Source organism: Ylistrum balloti, unplaced genomic scaffold, assembly GCF_031769215.1.
Source record: "Ylistrum balloti isolate Yb309-2 unplaced genomic scaffold, AGI_CSIRO_Ybal_v1 Utg370892, whole genome shotgun sequence".
NCBI classification, from domain to species: Eukaryota; Metazoa; Mollusca; class Bivalvia; order Pectinida; family Pectinidae; genus Ylistrum; species Ylistrum balloti.
In genome coordinates, this window is record NW_026782507.1 from 787060 (window position 1) to 798376 (window position 11317).

An 11317-nucleotide genomic window follows, 5' to 3' on the forward strand; every position below is an offset into this window, starting at 1 on the left:
GTGAAATTGGTAAAGTATATATTTTATAAAAAATCACTTGCTTTGTAATAAGTACTTAAATATGTAATTCATATTAGCTTACGTTTGTATGTAACAGTAAAACTGTAATGCAACCTAGCATTGAACTTGTTCGTAAACATTAAAAGAGGAAGTCTTAACAGTTAAAAGATATCCTATCAACATAAATATTTTAATCGAAATTTCACTGTGACTAATATGGTGTCTATAACTTTTTGCATTGCGTCGCCACTATAAATATCACGTTGACAAAAGTTAAAGATGTATAACATAGATGTTTTTAAAAAAGAAAAATCTTTTTACAGTGAGTCACTTATGTTTATTATAAAAGAACAACAAACAAAACATATTGCCGTCATTACTAAAACCTGCATTTTGCAAGATGTCTGCAAAGCACCAAGACTACCACATCGAGAAGGAGAGAAAACTTTGGGTGACGCCGTGCTATGAGGAATACCAAAGATGGGATGCCTGATGTCAGATTGTCAATTGTAATTCATCAAAGATTGCCAAGCACAAACAACATTCAAAAAGTCCGTGACTGGATTCTTGATATGAAAAAATACATTTATGCGAAGTACAATAATAAGATGTGATTGAAACTGTGAAATGCTAATCTTTTAGACAAGAGTCAAGCACCTATATCAATGTAAATCATTTTGAAAATGTTCAATACTTTATGAAATGCATAAGCTGAAACCTGAAGTACTTTGTACCTGTCAGTTCTATTTTACAATACCTCTTTAAAAGAAAGATTTCTAGAGCTATATAGCGATAGAGTGATGAAATTTCAATAGAAATTGTAAATGCTTATATTAAAAGAAAACTGCTACAAAGTGGCAATGATGCGATTTGAAGTTGATAACAACTTGCGGGTTGTAATGTATAAATTTAACTATTTAATTTCAGACCCCACTGAAGAACATCATTTAACTTGCGGAGGCATTGACGCAAAAAAAAAAGGCTAAATTAGTAGCTAACATAGTTGGACAGTATGTTTTAATGTATCTTAACCAGTTAAAAATCGACACAAAGCCACATGAAGTGATATTTTAAAAAACAAAGTTACAAAATAGCTACAAATATTCTTGTAATGTATATCTGATGATATTAGCCAAAATAGATTCAACATGTGGTTCCTATGACAATATGTATGCTCCGCTTCCAATTTCGTTCACTGGAGTGACCTGAGAAACTCCATACATAACTTTACCGTTGTATATTTTACAGTCGATCTGTATGATTAGTGCTGCCTATCGGACAAAATACCCAAGTTTGCCAAAGTTTATTCGATTTGTTTCAGAACTTTGTGTCGTGGGTAGTCAATATTATCAAAGAAGAAGTGCAGAACAGACAGTTAAATGGTTGCATTTCTTTCATGTGATCACAGGCAGGTACTGGTTCTTGTATATCGTTACAAGTGCTGCTGTAATTGGCGAAATTACTCGATAAATGACGAATATGTACCATTTAATGTTTGCACACGATATACTGGTCAACATGAAAAGTCATTGTTTAAGATTTTGATAAAATCGTTTTCAAACTAATCTCAGCAATGAAATATTGCATGCTAAACATCACCAGAAACTTATTTAGTTGCACTATTGTGGCGTGATCATGTCTTTATGACGTCACATGGTTGGAAAATGTACTGGCCGCTTCGTAATATGCCTGTCTTTAAGGGAAATTTATATGAATGCTCACATATTTTTCAGAAATATGAGTTATATGGTATATATATAAATAGAATCTTACCCACGTGTCAAAGTAATAGGAAATCTATTAAGCGAGTTCACACACAATAATTTGAAATGTCAATCAAAGCGAGCGAGGTATTGAATGTTTCCACTCATTTGCGGAACTCCATATTACATCAACACTCATGAAAGATTTTCCGTTAAATCAAGCTTCGTGTAAGCAATTAAAAGCAAAAATGATTTCATTCACACTGATAATGAAAAGTAGAATCACGCCTCAGTTAACGCAGGCCTATATTTGGCCAGTACATCCCAGCTCTTGCTCAATGCGGTTGTCTTTCTAAAACATAGCAGCAAGATGTTTTGATAAAAATGAACTCTTTCAGCAGAAGAAATCCAAATATTCATTACAATGAAACAAGAAGCAGTGTGTAAAATGTAGAAAGATTTGACCTTTTTGCGCTTGAATGCTTGCCCTGTGATACCAATGATGTACATGACGGATGCAGCGGCATATTGAACTACCGTCATAAATAGACATTGGTATCCGAATCCTGGCGTTCATTTGTAATGGCTGTCCGGAGCGAGGTGATCGTTCAAACTGTGTCCTGTAGTACACTCTGCTTATAAACTGATGTTGAATTGCTTGTTGTCGCGCGTCGAGCACTTGAAAGTGGACAATCTGTCGAAGATGACCTCAGTTATATAATACAAAAATGAACTAATTTGGTTACATCGGTGAATGACACATATTTACAGTGTAAAACCAATAGGGCGAAAACCTCACGAGAATTGTAAATCATTGGATTAGGTTTAGGTTTTTAAAGTAAATCAACAAAAGGATTGCTTCTATTTTCACCTAAATATAACCATGTATGAGCTTACATGGTCATGATGACCTATAACCATTGTGTTTCGTGCTTCGTCGTACCCAGTCTGCCAACTTTTGACATTTTAAATTTCTTCTCACGTTTCATTGATTGAGCTCTAACTTGCATGAGAAGGTCCAGACCAATTATTGTTATTTTTCGAGTATGTCTGAAATCCAAGATGGCCGCCATCTTGAAAAACATATTTTAAAGTTCTTTAGTTCTACTGGTGCCATTGAGCTGAAAATTGATGGGGATGTGAAGGCAAGTTAGCCAACAGGGTGATGTTATCTTTTTGACCTTGTCAAAACTTTGACATGGCGGCCAGAGAGGCCATTTTGTAACATAATTGCGCAATCAGTTTTCCTTTGCAGCATTTCTTCACCAGTTGGACTAAGCTCCAACTTTTTACTGTCAAAAAATAGGTAACACTTGTTACAGTTACCTACTCCTCACCAAAACTACCATCTGCATAATGGAAAACAGTATCTTAGTAAGATTTCATTCTGAGTAGCAAAAATAACCCTTTTTTCTACTGAAAGTTTATGTAGGCAGATGACCATTAAGGGTAATGGGCCTCTTGTCTCTATTTACCTTAGCTGTCGGATGGAATTTGACCATATTCAAAGCTGTAGAATATTGAAAAAATATGTGCAATTTTGCATTTCTTTGGATATTATTTTGCAATGCTAGTATCGTTGTCTGGCAATGAATGCAAGATATCAGAAACAAGGATTTCCAGAAGTTATTGTGGTGGTGGTGTTAAATCGGCACATAACATTGTGGATTGAAGAGGCGATATAGTACAGAATCTTAGTGGAAAGACTCCTGTTCTTTTGTCAAAGTAAAGCTTGGAACAAATTCAAATCTGGGAGCACCACCTGGAACAAATTTCGAATTGGCTCCGGACATCAAAATGAATAATTTACACTAGAAAAAACATCTTTTATGAAGCAGATGTGAGGAAGCTGATTTGAAGAAATAGAGGTCATTATGGCAGTTACAGAAAGACAGTTGCTGAATAGAAAGTAATTTCCAATGAAAATCACATCTCTTTAACTGAAAGCGATATAAGACAATACACAACCTTAAATACAGTTAAGAATAATGATAAATAAAAAAATGTAATCATGCATAGGTCTGTTCCTTGGACAGGAATATCTCAACCCTTGTGTAAGACTAATCAGCGCAAGGTTTGTCCAATGTTGGCGATAGTCAAACCTTAGCTCAGTGTAAGTGGTGAGATATCCCTGACCACAGGTTCTTTTATACCCACAGATGTTGTGAACTGTCGAAATTGGTGGCAATATTAAATAAAGCGATCATACTTTAGTTGATGTCGAGTTTCACTTGCTATCTTGTATTTCACGCACTAGTGTGAGAAAAATTTTCCTTACAAGCCGAATAACTTTTAACACATCAACCTTACTTTACCCTACATTTCATGAAATAAAGTAGTTATAAGCATGAAAACTATGCTTACCAAACGTTATTAGTGTGTAAACTATGTTTACCTAACGTCATTGGTGTGTAAACTATGTTTACCTAACATCATTAGTGTGTAAACTATGTTTACCTAACATCATTATTATGTAAACCATGTTAACCTAACCTCATTGATATGAAAACTGTGTTTACCTATCATCATTAGTATGTAAACTGGTTACCTAAAGTCATTATTATGTAAACTGTTTACCTAACAGACAATAGTAGTATGTAAACTGTGTTTACCTAACGTCATTAATAGGTAAACTGTCTTTACCTAACGTCATTATTAGCTCACCTAGCCCAAAGGGCTTATGCCATAGCGCGGAGTCCATCGTCCGTCTGTCGCCTGTCTTTCTGGCGTCCGTCAACTTTTCATTTAAACAACTTCTGAAATACCGACAGGCATAGAGTTATCATTTTTAGCTGAAAGGTTCCTTTGATGAAGCCCAACAAATTTTGCACAAAGCAATGACCTTGACCCATATTCAAGGTCACAGAGGTCAAATTTGTTAAAACATTTAAACGACTTCTTGCAAAATACCAGAAGGCCTAGAATCATTACATATGGCTTGAAGGTTCCTTTGATGAAGCCCAACAAAGTTTTCAAAAAGAAATGATCTTGACCCATATTCAAGGTCACTGAGGTCAAATGTGTTAAAAACTTAATGGGACTTCGTCCAAAATACTGGAAGGCCTAGAATCATTATGTTTGGCTGGAAAGTTCCTTTGATGAAGCCCAACAAGTTTGCGAAAAATAATGACCTTTACCCATATTCAAGGTCACAGGTCAAATGTGTTAAAAACATTAAGGGACTTCTTTCAAAATACTGGAAGGCTTAGAATCATTATAAGAGGCTACTATGTTACTCTTATGGTGTCCTACAGTGTTGCTAAAAGAAATGACCTTGACCAATCTTCAAGGTCACAGGAGTTAAATTTGTTAAAACAATTTCTTCTGAAATATCGAAAACCTAGAATCATTATATTTGGCCGGTATGTTCCTTTTATGAAGTCCAAGAAAGTAAAAGAAATGACCTTGACACATTGTCAAGGTCACAGGAGTCAAATGTGTTAAAAATTTTAAGGGACTTCTTTCAAAATACTTGAAGGCCTAGAATCATTATATTAGGCTAATATGTTCCTCTTATGGTGTCCTACAGAGTTTGCTTAAAGAAATGACCTTGACCAATCTTCAAGGTCACAGGAGTCAAATTTGTTAAAACGTTTAAACAATTTCTTCTGAGATATCGAAAAGCCTAGAATCATAATATTTGGCCAGTATGTTCCTTTTATGAAGTCCAAGAAAGTAAAAGAAATTACCTTGACCCATAGTCAAGGTCACAGGGTCAAATATGTTAAATGTGGAACATATGCACAGATATAGTAATGTTGGTCATAAAGATCCAGGTTAGCGATATAGGCCCTCTGGGCCTCTTGTTATGTAAACTATGTTTACCTATCGTCATTAGTATGTAAATTGTGTTTACCTAACGTCATTAGTATGTAAATTATGCTTGCCAAACGTCATAAGTATGTAAACTATGTTTGCCTAACGTCATTGATATGTAAGCTATGTTTACCTAGCGTCATTAGTATGTAAACTATGTTTACTTAACGTCATTGGTATGTAAACTATGCTTGCCAAACGTCATAAGTATGTAAACTATGTTTGCCTAACGTCATTGATATGTAAGCTATGTTTACCTAGCGTCATTAGTATGTAAACTATGTTTACTTAACGTCATTGGTATGTAAACTATGTTTATCTAACGTCATTAGTATGTGAACTATGCTTGCCAAACGTCATAAGTATGTAAACTATGTTTGCCTAACGTCATTGATATGTAAGCTATGTTTGCCTAACGTCATTGGTATGTAAACTATGTTTATCTAACGTCATTAGTATGTGAACTATGCTTGCCTAACGTCATAAGTATGTAAACTATGTTTACTTAACGTCATTGATATGTAAGCTATGTTTGCCTAACGTCATTGGTATGTAAACTATGTTTATCTAACGTCATTAGTATGTGAACTATGTTTACCTAACATTATTAGTATGTAAATTATGCTTCCTAAACGTTTACTTCATATCTGGTTTACAGGGAAATTACATGTTCTTGCAAACGTACATTTAACTCTCTTCTGCTAAAAAATAATAAGGAAACACAGCGAGTGAAGTACAAGTTAAGAACTGCACCTCTGGAGGGGAGAATTTCTTGATTTATATACGCGTCCGCAGCAACACGTCCGACAACCATTCACAGGTCGAAATGAATTAAGATACTCAATTGAAGTAGTACAATGAATGTTCAAACACCGCGGTATTGGAAAAGGCGATTTCTAGCGACGAGTAAAAGCTGTTGACTATTTAACGGTTTTCAATTGTTTTAGTGTCCGTCTCATTAATGATTTTAAGTTCATAAACACACGGAAAAGCAGCAATGATGTACCTCATTGCAAAATGCCAAATACCTAGTTCATTGACTGTGTCAATACCAATAATATATTCTGACTGTTTGGGATATGAGATCTGTAATAAATAATTACCAACCTAAGAAAATGTTTCACGCTACCCCCTGCTGTTGTTTCTCCAGGTCGTTTTAATGAACGTTATGTCGATTGATTATGGTACCTGCAGGCATTTATTCGAGTCCGATGAGAATGAAATTTGCGCGTGTATGTTTGTCCAAATTACCCAACCGCATGTAGCAAATACACCCTCGACGGCTTTGAAACTCTTATTACTTTATCGAAAGTCTATACTTGGATCTGATGTCTAGTTAGTTTATAAGCCTATCGCTGAACATCATAAACATTACGTAAGTGTATTTGTTGTCTTAAATAAAACCGTACAGAACAGAAATCGATCGTAATGGTAGTTTAAAAACAGGCTTTAAAATGCATACAAAATAATATCGTGAATTTCTATGGTATTGGGTCGACTAGAACTGCAAAAAAATGTTAATATTTCTTGAAAAAATAACTAATGCTGATGTCTTTGCCGAAAATGATATTTTAGGCCACGTTTGTGCGGAAGAAAAGGTCGTTTAAGACGATATGCGAAATAACATCGATTCAATAACAAAGGGTTTTGCTGTAATGATCATTTGGAAAGGAAATCGAGAGATGTTGAGAATGGGGGACATGGCCACGTAGGTGACAGAAAGTATTTGCATTGTTTTAAAATGTCACCTTGACCTTTTGGGTAATGAATTTAGAGTTCTTGAAACGAAGTTTTTGTTTCCGCATTGTGACTTCGAGGAAATATCAAATTCACCTTATTAGAAATGAATGATATTGCATATTTCTTCTAGATTTATGAGCAAAACTGGTTCATATTGGATTTTTATGTAACTGAAGCAAGTGGGGATTCCCTGATGGGGATAATGAAGGTGATGGCCTGCATGGGTCTGCATTGTGTCGCCCAAGGGAAAAAAAGGGACAATTCTCCAGTTCTTATCAATCCTCTACATGTCTATGAAATCCTCAGCTGAATTGTTCAGGCTGAAGATATATTGAGTTGATAAGGAAATGATAGTATTTTAAGTTAAAACTTAACTATCCAAAACCATTGGAGCAGACAATTTGAGCAAAGTTCAAAAGAATTTACCGATTTACCCTATTGGCATGGACTTCGTCTGATTTGTCTCGAGTATTCACAGAATATAAACAAGTTCACTGGTAAGGATTTACATGTGTCATTGTTGTGCGTCAAAAGTAGTCGTGTTGGCTAGCTGGTTGAAAATTGATGTACGGCATTTTGCTAACATTCTTCCGACTAGCATGACTAGCAGAACATGTTTTGTCACTTCTCCAGATTACCTGGCCATCTACAAAACCGGCTTTTGTAAGTCACGGTCTCCGTGATAACGTTGTTTCCTGATCACGGTGTAAATGACCAAACCGTGTGCAAACGTTCGACATCGCGACAACTTTTTACGTGTTCCGTTTTGAAATGACTTCATCAAACCTTCCTGATTTCGTCTAGAGCGTCGGCGAACATGACCATTTTGTCACCGTAGTGGATTTAGAATTATTGAACGGTACATGTGGCTTGCTATTACGTTAACAAGGTATCGAAGGCAAAAAATAGTCTGGAACATAAGATTGGCCAACTAAGGTTTAGTAAAAGTCACTTAATACATTGGATGATGACATATTTCGCACGTGATTTCTTGTGATAATTGCATTTCAAATATCGAGTATTGAGTTCACTGTGGTCAGTTTATCAACTAAATTACCCACACAAGAATTAATTAAAATGTCAAAAGTTATTTCGAATTTGGTATAAGCTGATTTTCCCATTCATTTTAGTGTAAAGAGGTATGGTGTTTTTCCTTACCGGAACGCCTATTTTAGTTCAGCGATTGATCTGCATTCGAACGCACGACCCCATCAAAATACATTGTACGACTAACCGCCGAAAGATGGAAAACATGAGCTCGTAGCATTTTTGTTTTAGTTTTTCAGTATCGGGTTTTGAGGATTGACGATAGAAAGTTTTATTCGATCTCACTGGATAAGGTTCGGCTGCCTTTAAGTGTACGATTTTTTTTCAAGATTGCATTTGAATCCAGGGAATCTCCTGATTGTAGTACATATTGCTCTAACCGTCCGTAAAATAAAATCAAAGAATATAACGCACGCATATCCACGATTTTTCTTGTTGATTAAGATTTGGATATAACTGGAAATCAACATTTCAGATTTTCAGAAGTTAAATATCCATTTCATTGTTCCTTATATTTAGGTTGAGTCCGGCGTTTACACTCCGCACGTCTTTTTAAATGTTGCAGAAATAGACGTCTTTCAGTCATACATAAAATGTAACGTTAGGGTATCTAGAACAGAGCATTCTTATTTACCGATGTAGCACATTAACATTACAATATAAACCATTTTACAATTTAAATGAATGTTCATTTACATATTTTATAGAAAAAAAAATAGAAACGAATCGCCGAAATGTTTGCAAACAAGAAAAACATGAAAAAAAACAAACGTGTTAACAGATGGAATGAATTTAAAAATATATATTGCAATGCAATTTAGCTATGAATTGTTACAAGATTGTTTTAAATAATTGGTAAGGAAACTTGGGTGACAGATAAAGAGAGTGCGTCATGATTATTTATCTGTCGCCAAAATTTTAAAATGACATGGTATTCATCTGTCACACGTATTGCATTCATATCGACAGTATACTGCCATCTGCTAATAGTTTGTTCCTTATATTAACATTCCTATATAAATAGTGATCTTAATCGATTATTGTGTTTAAATTTCCCGCTTAAGTAAATATTGATATCGGCGAGTTCAAATCCGAGAACTGGCGTTATAATATAGTTCCTGGTGTCACCATTAGTAACAATCATATTTACGTTTTTTGTTTGAAATAAGATAAGTTTACTGCGCATTGATATATAATTGAAGTGATGCGGCTCGTAGTAACAGTTAACAGAGTTACGTGTGTAGTGTTTCTTTGGGGGTTACGTTTTCGTGTCATTGAGTGGATTGATGTCCTTTATCAAAATTGAATAACCATGGAAACAATAAAAGGAAGTCGCTCCTGTCAGAAAGTGACGTAAATTACAAGGACATTTTGTTTGGATTGGTGTCTAATATCGTATGTTAAGGCAATACATTTTAAGGATTTTTTTTATTCAACTTAATTGTTTTATAATAAATTTGTTTTCAATATGATAAAGCTTTGTTTATTTACTTAAAATCTTTGCGAAGGTCTCTTTAGTCCTAAAATTTTGGATATGTCGGTATATACACATATATTGATACCGAAAGTAACCGGCGGCTATGTTATTTTTACTGAGGAACCATCTATCTGTATTTAATAGTACACAATCTCATAACTAGAACTTACTATATTAACGACATCTTGGTGAATGTAACAAAATGTGAATTTTATCATATGAATCATTTAAATAAAGATTTATCATGACCATACAGAATTTATTTGAAGTATGATATCGCCGTTTTAGATGTTTGAACACGATGACATCAGTCTTGAGTGTTCTTCTGCTTTCTATTCAGCAAGAAGTGCCCATATAACGTGTCATGTCCTGAATAAAACATCATACAATGTCGACGGGCATACAAAAACGTTATTTCCCGTTTTACGTTCTTATCGTAATACTATCTTAATTTTAAGTAACCTTTATAGACTGTTTAGTCGAAATAAGCAAGAGGTAAGAATCTTATGTTCGTTACGCTGTTTTAAGCACTGACCACTGGTACCATCTCTTCTATCCATATCTCAATCTACTATTGGAGGTCTGTATGTCCATCGGCACAGCGAAAAGACCAAATTTCGGGAAACTTGTGATGGTCACAAGACCATTCCAAGATATCTCACAGGGAATTGTCTTAATCGTAATGTTTTACTTTTGTTTGATATATTTTTCACTATGCCCTAAAAGTTTGCCAAGACTTCTACGAAGTTAGATCAGGAACTGACTGGCTACTTTCCATTCCTTACGATATTCTTTCGAACACTGTAGCTCAGATTTTGAATTTTGAAACTCAAGGTACCTAATAATGAGATCTATGGTTACTTTGTGACCAAAATTAAATTGACCAAATATTCACATTTGCATTGTTAATGCTTATTCTAGATGCCTACCTTTGTAACGATTGATGAACCAACAGATGAATATAATTTTATCACTGATATACTCTCTATTTGAAATGAAATGTTTCGATAGTTTAATTATGGATTTGAGAATTCGAAGGATTTACGAGTTTAAACAGGTCAGACTATGCATATGGTTCTTTTTGAAATTTGATGATCTCAGCGTCTCGCATTTCCCACTTGGAATGGTGGTAATCCTACCATAGTATATCTCGAAAACAAAACGACTCCTTGGAGCAGAAATCATTTAAATTCGAAGTTTGCTCGAGTCCTTAACACGAGATAGCAATTTGTGTTTTGCACAATTCACATTTTCATCGTGTATACAAATATATCTTATTTGATTAACAAGATTTTTCTGTAATATTTCACTATAACATGGTAGCTTTTTATTCTTTTACAGAATGTAGGTGACCAGTATGCCTTTTGAGCCTTTTGTGAAAGAAGCGGAATGCCTATCGCTCAAGCTCAACTGATGATGACGTTGATGTAATTGGAACATCGTTCAGATGAAGGAGATGAAAACCCTTTGCTATTGACTCAATGATTTGATCCATGGAATCGGAGCCCGTTTGGATGGAGGAGCCTGAAACACC